The following is a 16916-nucleotide window of genomic DNA, read 5'->3' as shown; positions in this document are numbered from 1 at the left end:
AAAATCAGTTGATAAAATACAACATATGTTTATGGTTAAAAAACACTCTCAACCAATTGGGTATAGAAAGAATATGCTGTCACATAATAAAGGACATATATGACAAGCCTACACCTAACATTATACTCAATGATGAAAGTTTGAAAAGTTTTCATCTAGAATCAGGACCAAAACAAAGATCTCACTCTTACCACTTTTATTCAACATAGTACTAGAAGTCATAGCCATAGCAATTAGGTAAGAAAAGGAAATAAAGGATATACACATTGGAAAGAAAGGTGTAAAACTGTCTGCTTGCAGATGATATTATCTTATATAGAGAAAATCCTAAAGACTAAATGAAAAACTTGGAACTAAACAAATTCAGTAAAGTTTCAGGATACAAAATCAATATATAGAAATCAGTTGTGTTTTTATACACTAAAATAAAATATCTGAAAAGAAATAAAGAAAACAATCTCATTCACAACAGCTTCAAAAAAAATAAAATACTCATGGCTAAACTTGACAAAGGAAGTGAAAGATCTGTACACTGAAAACTACAACAATTTGAGGAAAGAAATTGAAGAGAAAAACAAATGGAAAGATACCTTGTGTTCATGGATCAGAAAAATTAATATCATTAAAATGTCCATACTATTTAAAGCTATCTATAGATTTGGCACAATTCCCATCAAAATTCTAATGATATTTTTTTACAGAAATAGAAAAACCAATTCTAAATTTTGTATGAAATCACAAAAGACCTTGAATAGTCAAAGCAATCCTAAGAAAGAAGAACAGAGCTGGTGGCATGACAGTTCCTGATTTCAAACTATACTACAAAGCTACAGTAATCAATGGTGCTGGCATAAAAATAGACACATAAACCAATAGAACAAAATTGAGAGGTTACAAATAAACCCTTGAAAATACAGTCAACTAATATTTGACAATGGATCCAAGAATACTCAATGGGAAAAGATATTCTCTTTAATAAATGGTGTTGGGAAAACTGGATAATCACATGCAGAAGAATAAAATTGGACTCCTGTCTTAATGCCACTCACAAAAATTAACCTGAAGTGGATTAAAGACTTTAACATAAGAACTAAAAACATAAAGTCCCTATAAGTAAACAGGGGGATAATTTCCTTGTCTTGGCAATTATCTTTTGGATGTGACACCAGAAGCACAAGCAAAATAAAAAGCAAAAATAAGTGGAACTACATAAAACTAAAAATATTCTATACAGCAAAAGAAACAATCAACAAAATGAAAAGACAACCTACAGAATGGGAAAAAATATTTGCAAATCATATCTGATAAAGGGTTAATTTCAGTCCCTTTTATTTATTTTTTTTTTCAGTAATCTCTACATCCAATGTGAGGCTTGAACTCCAAACCCGAAGATCAAGATTCTCATTCTCTTCTGACTGAGCCAGCCAGGTACCCCTTGATGAAGAGTTAATATACAAAATATATAAGGAAGTCATACAACTCAAAATCAAAATAGGCAAAACAGAAAAATCTGATTAAAAATGAGCAAAGGAATTGAATAGAAACTTCTGCAAAGAAGATATACAAATGGCCTAAAAGTACATGAAAAGGTGCTCAATATCACTAATCATTAGGGAAATGCAGGTCAAAACCACAAAAAGATATTACTTCATACCTGTTAGAATGGCTATTATCAAAAAGACAATTGGGTGGCTCAGTCGGTTAAGCGGCCGCCTTCGGCTCAGGTCATGATCTCACAGTCCGTGAGTTTGAGCCCCGCATCGGGCTCTGTGCTGATAGCCTGGAGCCTGCTTCTGTTTCTGTGTCTCCCTCTCTCTCTGCCCCTCTCCCATTCACACTCTGTCTCTCTCTGCTTTTCAAAAATGAATAAATGTTAAAAAAAATTTTTTTTAACAAAAAGACGAGGATTTTAACACTCCACTTACAGAAATGGATAGATCATCTAGACACATGGTCAATAAAGAAACAAGGGCCCTGAATGATACATTGGATCAGATGGACTTGACAGATATATTTAGAACTCTGCATCCCAAAGCAACAGAATATACTTTCTTCTCCAGTGCACATGGAACATTCTCCAAGATAGATCACATACTGGGTCACAAAACAGCCCTTCATAAGTATACAAAAATTGAAATCATACCATGCATACTTTCAGACCACAATGCTATGAAGCTTGAAATCAACCACAGGAAAAAGTCTGGAAAACCTCCAAAAGCATGGAGGTTAAAGAACACCCTACTAAAGAACGATTGGGTCAACCAGGCAATTAGAAAAGAAATTTAAAAATATATGGAAACAAACGAAAATGAAAATACAACAATCCAAACGCTTTGGGATGCAGCGAAGGCAGTCCTGAGAGGAAAATACATTGCAATCCAGGCCTATCTCAAGAAACAAGAAAAATCCCAAATACAAAATCTAACAGCACACCTAAAGGAAATGGAAGCAGAACAGCAAAGACAGCCTAAACCCAGCAGAAGAAGAGAAATAATAAAGATCAGAGAAGAAATAAACAATATAGAATCTAAAAAAACTGTAGAGCAGATCAACGAAACCAAGAGTTGGTTTTTTGAAAAAATAAACAAAAAAATAAACAAAATAAACAAAAAAATAAACCTCTAGCCAGGCTTCTCAAAAAGAAAAGGGAGATGACCCAAATAGATAAAATCATGAATGAAAATGGAATTATTACAACCAATCCCTCAGAGATACAAGCAATTATCAAGGAATACTATGAAAAATTATATGCCAACAAACTGGACAACCTGGAAGAAATGGACAAATTCCTAAACACCCACACACTTCCAAAACTCAATCAGGAGGAATTAGAAAACTTGAACAGACGCATAACCAGTGAAGAAATTGAATCAGTCATCAAAAATCTCCCAACAAATAAGAGTCCAGGACCAGATGGCTTCCCAGGGGAGTTCTACCAGACGTTTAAAGCAGAGATAATACCTATCCTTCTCAAGCTATTCCAAGAAATAGAAAGGGAAGGAAAACTTCCAGACTCATTCTATGAAGCCAGTATTACTTTGATTCCTAAACCAGACAGAGACCCAGGAAAAAAAGAGAACTACAGGCCAATATCCTTGATGAATATGGATGCAAAAATTCTCAATAAGATACTAGCAAATCGAATTCAACAGCATATAAAAAGAATTATTCACCATGGTCAAGTGGGATTCATTCCTGGGATGCAGGGCTGGTTCAACATTCGCAAATCAATCAATGTGATACATCACATTAATAAAAGAAAAGATAAGAACGATATGATCCTGTCAATCGATGCAGAAAAGGCCTTTGACAAAATTCAGCAACCTTTCTTAATAAAAACCCTCGAGAAAGTCGGGATAGAAGGAACATACTTAAACATCATAAAAGCCATTTATGAAAAGCCCACAGCTAACATCAAACTCAATGGGGAAAAACTGAGAGCTTTTTCCCTGAGATCAGGAACACGACAGGGATGTCCACTCTCACCTCCGTTGTTTAACATAGTGTTGGAAGTTCTAGCATCAGCAATCAGACAACAAAAGGAAATCAAAGCATCAAAATTGGCAATGCTGGAAGTCAAGCTTTCACTTTTTGCAGATGACATGATATTATACATGGAAAATCCAATAGACTCCACCAGAAGTCTGCTAGAACTGATACATGTATTTAGCAAAGTTGCAGGATACAAAATCAATGTACAGAAATCATTTGCATTCTTATAAACTCATAATGAAACAACAGAAAGACAAATAAAGAAACTGATGCCATTCACAATTGCACCAAGAAGCATAAAATACCTAGGAATAAATCTAACCAAAGATATAAAAGATCTGTATGCTGAAAACTATAGAAAGCTTATGAAGGAAATTGAAGAAGATATAAAGAAATGGAAAAACATTCCGTGCTCATGGATTGGAAGAATAAATATTGTCAAAATGTCAATACTACACAAAGCTATCTACACATTCAATGCAATCCCAATCAAAATTGTACCAGCATTCTTCTCAAAACTAGAACAAGCAATCCTAAAATTCATATGGAACCACAAAAGGCCCCGAATAACCAAAGTAATTTTGAAGAAGAAGACCAAAGCAGGAGGCATCACAATCCCAGACTTTAGCCTCTACTACAAAGCTGTCATCATCAAGACAGCATGGTATTGGCACAAAAGCAGACACATAGACCAATGGAATAGAATAGAAACCCCAGAACTAGACCCACAAACGTATGGCCAACTAATCTTTGACAAAGCAGGAAAGAATATCCAATGGACAAAAAGACAGTCTCTTTAACAAATGGTGCTGGGAGAACTGGACAGCAACATGCAGAAGGTTGAAACTAGACCACTTTCTCACTCCATTCACAAAAATAAACTCAAAATGGATAAAGGACCTGAATGTGAGACAGGAAACCATCAAAACCCTAGAGCAGAAAGCAGGAAAAGACCTCTCTGACCTCAGCCGCAGCAATATCTTACTTGACACATCCCCAAAGGCAAGGGAATTAAAAGCAAAAATGAACTACTGGGACCTCATGAAGGTAAAAAGCTTCTGCACTCCAAAGGAAACAACCAACAAAACTAAAAGGCAACCAACGGAATGGGAAAAGATATTTGCAAATGACATATCAGACAAAGGGCTACTATCCAAAATCTATAAAGAGCTCACCAAACTCCATACCCGAAAAACAAATAACCCAGTGAAGAAGTGGGCAGAAAACATGAATAGACACTTCTCTAAAGAAGACATCCGGATGGCCAACAGGCACATGAAAAGATGCTCAACGTCGCTCCTCATCAGGGAAATACAAATCAAAACCACACTCAGATATCACCTCACGCCAGTCAGAGTGGCCAAAATCAACAAATCAGGAGACCACAGAGCTGAACAGGATGTGGCGAAACGGGAACCATCTTGCACTGTTGGTAGGAATGCAAACTGGTGCAGCCACTCTGGAAAACAGTGTGGAGGTTCCTCAAAAAATTAAAAATAGACCTACCCTATGACCCAGCAATAGCACTGCTAGTAATTTACCCAAGGGATACAGAAGTACTGATGCATAGGGACACTTGTACCCCAATGTTTATAGCAGCACTCTCAACAATAGCCAAATTATGGAAAGAGCCTAAATGTCCATCCACTGATGAATGGATAAAGAAACTGTGGTTTATATACACAATGGAATACTACATGGCAATGAGAAAGAATGAAATATGGCCCTTTGTAGCAACGTGGATGGAACTGGAGAGTGTGATGCTAAGTGAAATAAGCCATACAGAGAAAGACAGATACCATATGGTTTCACTCTTATGTGGATCCTGAGAAACTTAACAGAAACCCATGGGGGAGGGGAAGGAAAAAAAGAAGAGTTTAGAGTGGAAGAGAGCCAAAGCATAAGAGACTCTTAAAAACTGAGAACAAACTGAGGGTTGATGGGGGGTGAGAGGGAAGGGAGGGTGGGTGATGGGTATTGAGGAGGGCACCTTTTGGGATGAGTACTGGGTGTTGTATGGAAACCAATTTGACAATAAACTTCATATATTGAAAAAAAATAAAAATAAAATTAAAATTAAAATAAAAAAACAAAAAGACGAGAGATAACAAGTGTTGGCAAAAACATAGAGAAAAGAAAAAGATGAGAGATAACAAGTGTTGGCAAAAACATAGAGAAAAGAAAATTCTTCCACACTGTTGGTGAGAATGTAAATTGGTATAGCCACTGTGGAATACAGTATGGAGGCTCCTCAAAAAAAATGTACAATAAAATTGACATATGATTCAGCAATCCCACTTCTGAGTAGATATCCAAGGGAAGTGAAATCAAGATCCTGAAAAGATATCTGTACCTTCACATCCATTGCAACATCATTCACAATAGTCAAGATATGGAAACAACCCAAGTGTCCATTTATGGATGAATGATTAAGAAGATGTAGTGTACATATACAATGGAACATTATTCAGCCTTGAGAAAGAAGGACATCTTGCCAACTGGGACAACAAAGATGGACCTGGAAGGAAGTACACTAAGTGAAGTCAGACAGAGAAAGAAAAATACTGTATGATATCCACTTATATGAAGAATCTAGAAAAGATGAACTCATAGTAATAGAGAGTAGAATGGTGGTTGCTAGGGGTTGGGTGGTAGAGGAAATAGAGACATGTCATTCAAAGGGTAAAAATTTCTAGTTATGAGTAAATTCTGGGGATATAATGTACAGCATGGTGATTATAGTTAACAATACTGTATTATATACTTGAAAATTGCTAAGAGAGTACATTTTAAACATTTTCACTTCAAAAGAGAAATGGTAAGTATGTGATGTGATGGAGGTGTTAACTAATGTTACTGTGGTGGTCATTTCACAATAAAGTCTATCAAATCCATGTGTTGTACACCTCCCCATGTATAATACAGCAAGTTGTATTATATGTTAGTTATATCTCAACAAAGCCATGGAGAAAGTAAGGTTAAAATGAGTGGCACTGTCTCATCTGGGGCACTCTGGATACAGAGAAACTAACACGCCCTTTTTTTTCCAATAAGCCTAGAAAACCCTTGCTTATATTACAAAAATCCCTCCTCTGGAATAATATATTCTTTCTTACAATAGAATTTGAAAATTAAAGTGCCTTCACCTCAAAAAGATAACCCTCCAAAGTGGAAACAGGAATTATAAACAACCGGAGGGGGTAGATGTCTTGTAGTCAGTAATTCTGCTCAAAATCTCTTCTATCATTCAATTAATGAATATTGATGACATGAAAACAATGTATCCAACTCTAAATTCCTAATTCAAATAGGAACTCCCTGAATGTTTGTCAATCTGCACTGTATTCCACAGTCCACCTTTCATTTGCACCACCTAACACTACACTCCAGGATGTTGCATGTCTTACTGCTGCCTGAACAAATTGCCAATTACTTTTGTCTCTGGGTCTTTGCATACACCACTGCCACAACCTGGAACAATCTAACATCCCTTCCTTCACTTGACCAATTCCTGCTCAGCCTTCAAGGCTCAATTCAGATATTTTCTCCTCTGGGAAAACTCCCCTACTTACTTATCTATTTCCCCAAATAGACTTTGGGATTCACATTTGTCTTGTTTACAGCTGCATTTCTAACACTTAGACAGTCCCTGGTATATAGTAGATGTTTAACACAAATTTATTGAATGAAAAATGAAATGAATAAATGCATGAATAATGATAAGAATGAAAGAAGCCTGAGGTACAACTCCTCTCCCCAGAAAGGGAGAAATAAGCACACAATAACACACATAAAATGTAAACCACAGCATAGTGTCAGCTATAGGGAAAAACATACACACACGAAAAGAAAACCAAGACTTAAAGCTAAGAATTCAATCAAAGAAATAAAATGGAGCATTGAATAGTAGATTAACCCAAAAAGATAGGCAAAGAGAAACGGAAGAATATAAAACAGAGGGATAAGTGGAAGATAAATACAAGCTGATAGACTTAAATCCAACCACATCAATATTTACATTAAATATAAATGGAGTAAACACTTCAGTTAAAAACTAGAGATTGTCAAACTGGAGGTAAAAGCAAGACCCAATGATATGCTCCCTACGAGAGATGGTTTTTAAGTATAAAGACATAAATAAGCAATTCACAAATGAGCCAAATAAACAGGCACAGAAATGCTCAATCTCTGAGTATCAGGGAGGTATGTATTGAAGCCACAATCACAATAAAAGCTACTTCTCATTCTTCAGATAAGTAATATTTAAAAGTCTGAAATTTTTAACTCTTGGCATATATATGGATCACAGTAGCTCTTAAACCCTGCTGACAGGAGTATAAATTGTACAATTAATTTGCAGAGCAATTTGGCATTATCTGATCAAGTTCAAGATTATTTTACTATCACAGCCAGCAATTCTCCTCCTTAGGTATATAAATAGTCAGAACCAATTCTGTCTATTCAAGGAATCCCATACAGAGTAGCCACAAACTTTGTATGCTTCTTTTTATTGTATTTACAAATTCTCCTACCTCTGCTAGCCTCTTTTCAGTCATATTCACTAATGTCAACATTGAATTTCAATCTCGAAAAACATGAGCAAACAATCCACAGAAGACAGAACCTCATGCAAAAATATCTCAGTGGCCCCTCTATAGAAATATTTGTAGCATCTCTGTAATATTTTGAATATTCATCAATAGGAAAATGGGTGTGTTGTTTAATATGAATACTGTATATTAATATTAAAAAATAAAAATGAATGTCAATCCACACATCAATCCATGTGAATATTCCATGTGATAAATTGAAAGGGGAAAAAGCATTGCAAGAAAATACATACACTATGATAACCATTTGTGAAAAGTTCACATACTTGCAAAACAATATATTCATTTACTGATAATTATATTTGTAGGAAAATTCCACTCTTCCAAGTAACTCTGATTGCTTTTATTGGAGAATAGTATTAGAAACTAAGATACAGGTACTAGGTGTATTCTTTGCTACTGGGATGTTGATATGATGGGATGAGGAGGGCACTTTACATCTGTTGTCTTCCTCCCCAAAACCCATAATTCCAGTCTAATCATAGGAAAAATATTAGACAAATCCTAACTGAGGGACATTTTACAAAATACCTGACCAGTACTACTTAAAACGGTCAAGCTCATCAAAAAACAAGGAAAACCTGAGACAATGTCATAGCCAAGAGCCTAAGAAAATGTGATAACTAGGATCATGGGGGGGGGAAAGGAACATTAGGCAAAAACTAAGGAAAGCTAAATTAAGTATGGATATCAGTCAATAATGGTATGTCAATATTTGTTCATTAATCTTAACACATATGTAAGGTATTAACATTAATGTAAGATGCAAAAACAGGGGAATGCTCCATATTATTTTCACAACTTTTCTGTAACCTAAAGTTGTCCTTAAAAAATAGTTTACTTTTTTAAAATTAGTGAGAAAATATACACCAATTTCAAGATGATGGCTACATCTGGTGGCAGTGAGATCTGGAAGTTATACAGGGATTGCCCCATGACTTTGTAATATTTAATTGTATATTTAAGAATGTAAACCCTGGAGGGTCACCTGGGTGACTCAGTTGATTAAGAGGCCCAACTCTTGATTTTGTTTCAGGTCATGATCTCACAGTCATGAGATTGATCACCACATCAAGCTCTACACTCAGCTTGGGATTCTCTCTCTCCCTCTCCCCCAGCCCCTCCCCCATGCTCTTTCTCTCTGTCTCTCAAAGTAAATAAATAAACATTATTAAAAAAAGAATGTAAACCCTGGAATCAGGCTGTCTGTGTTCAGTGTCACTGAGTAATGCAGACCACCTGTGCTACCCAAGTTCTGAGGAAGGAGAGATCAGTACAGTGTGGGAGGAGGCTGAAGTTAGGGAGAACCTCTTATAGGAAGTGACACTGGAGCTTGGTGGCTAGACAAGAGAGGAGAGGCAAGGAAGAGAGTTTGAGAGAAAGCCCAGGTGAGGCATCCAGCTGATATGGGGTGTGTGGCACCTGCACAGTAGGGCTCTTAAGGGCACCATTGGGCAAGGGCTCTGGCAAGAGTCAAGAGAGACAACGGTGGGAACAGCAGTGAAGTGCTCTAGATCTCTTCCTAGACATCAGTCTCCTGGCCCCTGCATAGACCCAACCCAGGGCAAAGTCCCCCCTCCCACCCTAAGGGCCTTCCCTTTGTCAGTGTACTGGAAAGTCTTTCACAGCTTCCTCTACCCAAAGCATCATGCCCCGCCCCCACCCCTCAGCTTTTCCAGATTTGCTTCAGGAAGACAATGGAGGGGGATGCTCAGGGATGATCAAACTGAGAAAAGTAAAGAAAACTGGCCTCTCATCCTTGGATAGGCCCTTGGCTCCTTGAATAAATGTAATCCAGCTCTGGCCAGAGAGACAGGAGGAGGGAAATCTGGTCATGGGCATTATCTTGCATGCAGAGTCTTTCTAGCGCCTTCCTATCCTTCCCGTTGCTGTCACAATATGGGCATGAACAGCTAAGCTGGGTCACTGACCAGTTGTATGTGGCTTCCCACTGTCTCTGGGCCACTTCCCCTGCCTGCAGTCCCCTGAGGGCTGCACAGAAGGTTAGTCTGAGCAAAGCAGAGGTAGAAAGCAGAGTAGCTGATAGAGAAGAAAGAGCCCACTACAAGTTCTGAAACCCAATTGAAATTATTTGGGGGAGAGAGAATCATAGAATCCAAGAATTAAAAGAATCCAAGAAGACATTAGCTGTAGAAAACTCAGTGTCTTGAGTGAGAATTTCCTTCCGGCCAACCAGACCATGACTCAGCAAGCTTTGGCAACAGACCCTAGTCACTTCTCAAGAAGGCCCTCGTGTGTAGTTCAGCAAACAGATAGCCTGAATCTAGTCATGAGGAAATTATCAGACAAACCCAAAGGAACATTCTACAAAACCCCTGGCCTGCACTCTTTAAAACTGTTCATATTATCAAAGACAAAGACAGGCGAGGAAACATTCCAGACTAATGGCAACTGAAGAGACGTGACAGCTAAAAGCAATACACAACCCTGCATTGGATCCTGGACCAAAAAGAAAAAATTAAGGACACTATTTTCGGACAATTTGGGAAAGTAGAATATGGACTGTAGGGTACATAGCAGTATTATATCAAAGTAAAATTTTCTGATGTTGATAATTGTACAATTTGACAATTAATAATTGTGATAATTATGGTTATGCAAGAGAACGTCCTTATTCTTAGGAAGTATATACTAAAGCACTTAGAGATAATGGAGCAAAATGTCTGCAATTTACTCTCAAATGTGTCAGAAAAATAATAATTATGCACAGAGAATGTTAAAGCAAATGTGGCAAAATGTTAATTTGCAATTCGGAGTGAAGGGTAGTTAGAATTTCTTAGCGTTATTATTGTTATTTTTATGTAGTTTAAAATCATTTCAAAACAAAAAGTTAAACCTTTTCTAAAGAAATAGCCCTAAAGGGAATGAATTGTTTTCTTTCTGTGGAACTGAAAGTGATTTTCCTGCCAACAGTCGCTCTGCACTCAGGTGCCACACAGGCTACATTTATGTCTCTTTATGCGCCCTCAGATGCGTGAGAACAATCACTGTTTCTCTCTGCTCACCCCCAGTAACCCATCTGCAATTTCTCTCTTGTCCAAACTAAATGGCCCCAGTCCCTATGATCAGGATCCTCTCCCTAAGAGTGTGGGCTTCACCATCCATGAATAATGCTTACTATGACCTTTATAATTTTTCTCACTTTCCTAAAGGCAAAGAATCCTGACAGCAAGCTGTCATCAGCTTGTCTTAAGGGTTCCGGACTCCAAGATGCCAAACACAGGAGACCAGGCCTCCCTGGCCTTGTTCAAGTAATCAGAGTGCGTAGGAAACTGGTGCTGGGAGGTAATTTCCTTGAGCACTCCACAGGGAATGTGGAGTTATGATTACCTAAGACGGCTTGGAAGCATTGCAGCAAGAATGGCACCTTGCTAAATTTGGCAGCCCCAGAGGGAAAATGAGACTTTTTAAATCAGGAAGTCTGCTTTGGCTAACGTCTCTATCCCCGTCTGTCATGCTATCCTCTGCCAGGAGCGAGGAGCTGCCTGGAGTGGCAAATCTGCTTGCTGGCAGCCAGAGGGTGGGGGTGGGCCCTGATAGGAGCTGACAGGAGCAGAGACCCGGCCGAGCCAGGGCCCCTGCAGCCACCATGACTCTGTTCCTGGCAGCTTTTCTCCACTCAGAGCATCTGAGGGTTGGCAGGGGATGGGAAAAGGTCCCTGGTGCATCCCTCTGCTTTCTGGCAAGACATCCCCAACCTGACCTCAATGGGCCTGACAAGGCAGAAGCAGGAAGGTCTCCATTTAGAGCAGGGGACACAAACTGGTGGGTTATGGACCACATACAACTTCAGGTCCGCTTTATTTGGTCTGCACAGTTTAATTTTTCTGAATTTGAATTAGCAGGTAACATATTAAAAAAAAAAAAAGGCCCTGGCTTGTGACAAAATATCAGAGAGCTCTGTATGCTTGTGTGGCCACAATCACCTCACACTGAGCAGCAGCAACCATTTTCTGGCAGGGCAGACATGCTCTAGTTTGCTGCAATCCCTACCTCTCCTTATTGCCTCCCTGACTCTAGGGATCTGGGGAACTTTGCCTTTATCCTCACATTGGCACTGCAATTTCCTTATAGTGGATTCATTTTTCCTTATCCTTGCTCTCCAAAGGGGGAGAGCAAAAGATAGCTACAGGGCATTTCAAGTAGCAATATTTTCCACACCTACTCACTTTGCTCAATTAAATTCCATTTCTGCCTCTCTAACCCAGAAAATTAACAAGTATTTATTCTTGTTTGAGAACTGGATTCTGTTTTCCTTGGTGCCCATAATGGAAGTCTTTCCTTAGGACTCCCTGCATCAATCAAATGCAGATACCCTGTTAATCATAAAATCCTTCCGAGATAAGAGATTGTGCCCCCTGTGGCTTTCTTGATAAATCCATTCTTAATTTCAAGCCACCAAAATTACCAAGATCCAATGGTCCCATGCCCTCTCCCCAGCTCCCATAGCCCCTTCCTCCAGGCCCTGACCAGCCTCCAGCTCAGAGGAGAAACTCTGTCCAGTTGTCCCAGCACTCAAGTGGGTAGCCAGACCCCCAAGAAGGGACTGTTATTGGGAGAGGGAGGAAGGAAATTGAGAGGGAGCAGAAGAAAGCACACAAGGGTGACAGGATGCAAAGCCTGGGGTGCAGAAATGAGGGCAGAGGCTTTGCCCAAGGCTTCTCATTTCCAGAAAGCCCCACACAGTGGCCTGTGATGATGTTTCCAAGTGAGGTCTCCCATTCAATCACAGAGATATTCTGACAACATGGAAGGACAATGATAACTCCCATTTTGGATCTGTTTGAACCACACAGGAATGCACCATGAATTTAAGTTTCTTTAAAACAATAAGTCCTGTAATAAAATTGTGAATACTACAGTGTGTATATGGGTGTGTTAAGAGACTTCATTTATTCAGTGTAGGCTCTTGTGTATCACAGATTTGGATACCCTGGCTTGGCATTTCTTTTTCTTTTACATACCAGGTGGGTCCAAAAATGGAAGAGCCCTAAGCCTCCCCTCTGCTCTGGGATGCCCTCGGTCCCTGCTTATTCTTGCGTGGGCAGCCACAGTTTGATGTGGTGTCACTCACCACAGCCAGTCCTGGGGATGGAGACAAGGGCACCCAGGGCTGATTGCTAGAGAGAGAAGTTTTACCTGGGCAGGAAACACTAGCGTCCTGAGGAGGAATGGATGAGGAGGAAGGGTCCAAACTCATGAGGTTCAGCAGGTACTGCCTGCTGCCTGTTGTCTGAGTCTTCTTCTTTCCACAGACTTTAGATTTGGCTTCCCTGTCCCACCTGTCTGGAGCCCTCCTCTCCAACTGCCCCATTCAACTGTCGCTCCCACCATGCCTATGGAGGGAACTCTGAGGGGCCAACATTCCCTCTGTCATGTTAAAGGGCACTGCCCCCTCCCCAGATGGACTTGTAGCCCCATCCTACTCTTTCACTGACGGCCAAGTTCATGCAGTGTGCTTGCAAGGCCACCCTTCCAAGCCTGTCATATCACAGCTTTGTATCAATAAAAGAAAAAATGCCCCCCACTAACCCCATTCTACAAGTGAGGAGAATAAGGAATAGAGATCTTCCATGACTGGCCTGGAGCAAGGATGAGACCAGAGGCCAAGTCTCCTGACTCCCAGTCAGGACCTCTCTCCCAAAAAGCATGCATTTCCCTCTCTGAGATCCTGCAAAGATGAAGCAACTCTGAGGTCAAGAGATGGGGGGGCGTGGGGGGCGTGGATCTGACCTTCAAAACAGAGAAAATCTCATTCATGTATTCTCCATTCAGTTAACCAAACATAAAAGGTGTTTTGACCTCTTTTTTTTTTCTTGAATTACAAGAAAAGTAAGTCAGAAACTGGCACTGACTGCTGATTCTTACATATGAAATTTCCGGTTTATCTCACTCGCGGCTTTGCAAACTCTGGGGTGCAGGTCTTTTCCAGCATCTTGAGATCCTTCAAGTGCCTGGCCATGGGGCCTTGGTCAGAGCTGGCTGAAGGATTCCATGGTGGCCAGGGAATGGCTGGGAGCAGGCAAATCTCTGAATTCAGAAATAACACATCTTGATTCATTTTTAAGAATCATTTAGACACCTTAGAAGACTTCCTCCACCTAACTCCCACAGATTTTGTGTCACATTCTACTATAGTATTCCAACCCTGCGAGAAGCCTCTTCCTACTCTTATCCTGGTCAATCCCTCCCCCTGCTGGCTGTTTCTGGCTCCTCCACCTCCTGGGATATAGTTCTCAGAGGAGGCTGCCACCCCCCAACAGGGTACTTCACTTCGTGCCCAAAAGGGAGGTGGGAAGTGGGGAGGGTCTGTACACAGGTTGCCCTGTAGAAAAATAGATCCCCAAGGAAGGTTCCCTGGCCTCGGGGTTGGGCTGCCTTGCAGAGGCTCCCTTTGTGCAGGTCTATATTCCCTCTTGTTTGTCTCCATTCCTTCCTCCATAAATGCAAATCACTGCTAATAATATCACTTGACATTTGTAGAGCCCTTTGTGTGTCTTGAAGTTCTTCTTCCTTTTTATCACTTGATCTTCACAACCACCCCGGGAGGTCTCCAAAACACAGCCTAGACTTACTTTCACAATTTCCAAACAGATTTGAATGCTGTCAAGTTCATCGCAGATTGATGAGTGGTTTTTCTCCAAGTTCGTAGAAGGTCTGGCAGAGATGGATCTCTACTGGGACACAGTATTTTGGTACTACATAAAGACGATTGTTTGGCCTGTCAGGCAACAGAGTGAAATGATGGAGGGGGGTGTGCAGTCTCTGCCCAAGGGGGCCTGAAGAAACGAGCAGACAAGCCCCTGTCCCAGGCAGCGCATACACCCTGGAAGGCCAGCCACTGAGCAGGGCATAGACACCCCCGCCCAGGGATGAGGGGGGCAGGAGAACCCTTTGAAGTACAGGAAGGAAATATTAGAAATCCTTTCCATATTTTTCTGCATCATTATACATTTTTTTTTTTTAGTGTTTATTCATCTTAGAGAGAGAGAGAGCAGGGGAGGGGAGGGGCAGAGAAAGAGGGAGACACAGAATCTGAAGCAGGTTCCAGGCTCTGTGCTGACAGCTCAGTGGGGCTTGAACCCATAAGCCATGAAATCATGACCTGAGCTGAAGTCAGATGCTTAACCTACTGAGCTACTCAGGTGGCTCCCCGCATCATTATTAAAATGGTACTTTTGTGTATGAATATAATGGGACAGTGATATACACGCATATGCTGCACATCATTTATAAATAAATATATATGCATGTATCAGGAGTCTGTGTGCCCAAATACTGATGGTGGTGCTGGATGGAAAACTTCAGAAACACTCCTCTTGAGAATTTCCCCAGCTCTTTATTCCAAAGCAAATCTCTGTCTGAAATTCTCCCTATTCTACTTTTATCAACATGTCTTCAATAAACAATAAAAGACATAAGCTCAATCAACCTCAAAAACATTTTTGTAAATAATTTTTTACAATATATACATACATATAGGTGTATATACAGGTATAGGTAGATTATAGATGATTGATAGATTGATAGACAGATATACACACAGAAATCAATGCATGGTGTTACAGAGTCAGTATAGTGTTATAGTGTTATATAGTCAGTAGAGTGGTTAAGAATAGAAACTCTGGAATCAGATCTGAGTTCAAACCTCTAAATTTCAATTTCTCCAACTACAAAATGAGAACACTAACTTCAAAGCATTGTAAGTTAATTGAGGATTAGGTAATGTAAGGAAAGTGCTGAATACAGTGTCTTACCCATTGTAAACAGTCAATACATGGTAACTATTATTTGTGAATAATAATTTTTTTTAGTTAGCAGGATCTCAGGAGAAATAAGCATCCTATCTTCTGGGTCACTGTTGGAATCTGTCCAGTGGAAGTACACAACAAAGGAAGGGGTTTGGGTTTTTTATTTTTGTTTGTTTGCCTTATGAACTAAGGAAAGAGTTATAGGAGGAAGACCAGACAAGGTTGATGTCAAATGAATCTGGGAAGTAATTTAGAATTTGAATGGGCATTTCAAACAAACATAGGTTAGTGAAGCAGAAACGCATGAACAGGCTCCCCAAGAAAGGATGAAACATGCTCTTGGGCAGAAAACGGGAGTTCTGGCCTCCACTTCATCACTTAGATCTTAAAGCCCTGAGCAAGCCCTGAGCAAGCCCCTTGGCTCAGAGCTGAGCCTGTGAACACAAAAGCCCACACACGGGAAAGGTGGCCCTTCCTTCTCCGGACCAGGAAAACTTGGCTTTATTGTGAACAACTTAATTTTTTTTCTTTAAATGATTGAATTGTGAAGATCTTGTAATACATCTTTCCTTCCTCTCACTAATCATTAAGGAGATCAGAGTGAAAACTTTCAGCTATCTCTAATGGTATACAGCCTTATGGCATGCATTAGTGGGAAATGATGTCCGTGGAATGCTCTGTAATGCTCTGTAAGCTCTAAATCACGAACCAGGCACAACCCCAGGATCATGAGGTGAAGAGGTGGGGAGCATTTCAATGAGTGCCAAATAGGACTGGGGCCCTCATATTGGAACAGAAGCTTCTGGATCAGTACAATCATTGCTAGAATTCAGCTCAGATTACAAAGCTCTCAGGAACCAAGGATCTGGCAAGAAATATCATTATTAAGACAGAAAATTGGGGCGCCTGGGTGGCTCAGTCGGTTGAGCATCTGACTTCGGCTCAGGTCATGATCTCACAGTCCGTGAGTTCAAGCCCCCCATCGGGCTCTGTGCTGACAGCTCAGAGCCTGGAGCCTGCTTCAGATTCTGTGTCTCCCTCG

General features: G+C 40.1%; 1 protein-coding gene across 6 annotated transcripts in view; it reads right to left on the bottom strand.

Moving 5' to 3' along the window:
• Positions 1-13454, bottom strand: part of ABCC12 (ATP binding cassette subfamily C member 12) — a 93792-nt gene extending 80338 nt beyond the window's left edge. For all 6 annotated transcript variants that reach the window (XR_008293584.1, XM_027044470.2, XM_015084036.3 and 3 more), the window contains exon 1: positions 13263-13454. The gene's annotated coding sequence lies outside the window, so the exon portion shown is untranslated. The remainder of the gene's footprint in view (positions 1-13262) is intronic.
• Between the last annotated feature and the right edge of the window lie 3462 nt (positions 13455-16916).

Source organism: Acinonyx jubatus, chromosome E2 (genome assembly GCF_027475565.1).
Source record: "Acinonyx jubatus isolate Ajub_Pintada_27869175 chromosome E2, VMU_Ajub_asm_v1.0, whole genome shotgun sequence".
NCBI classification, from domain to species: Eukaryota; Metazoa; Chordata; class Mammalia; order Carnivora; family Felidae; genus Acinonyx; species Acinonyx jubatus.
The sequence above is the reverse complement of the archived record's forward strand: the minus strand, read 5'-3'. Positions and strand labels throughout refer to the sequence as shown.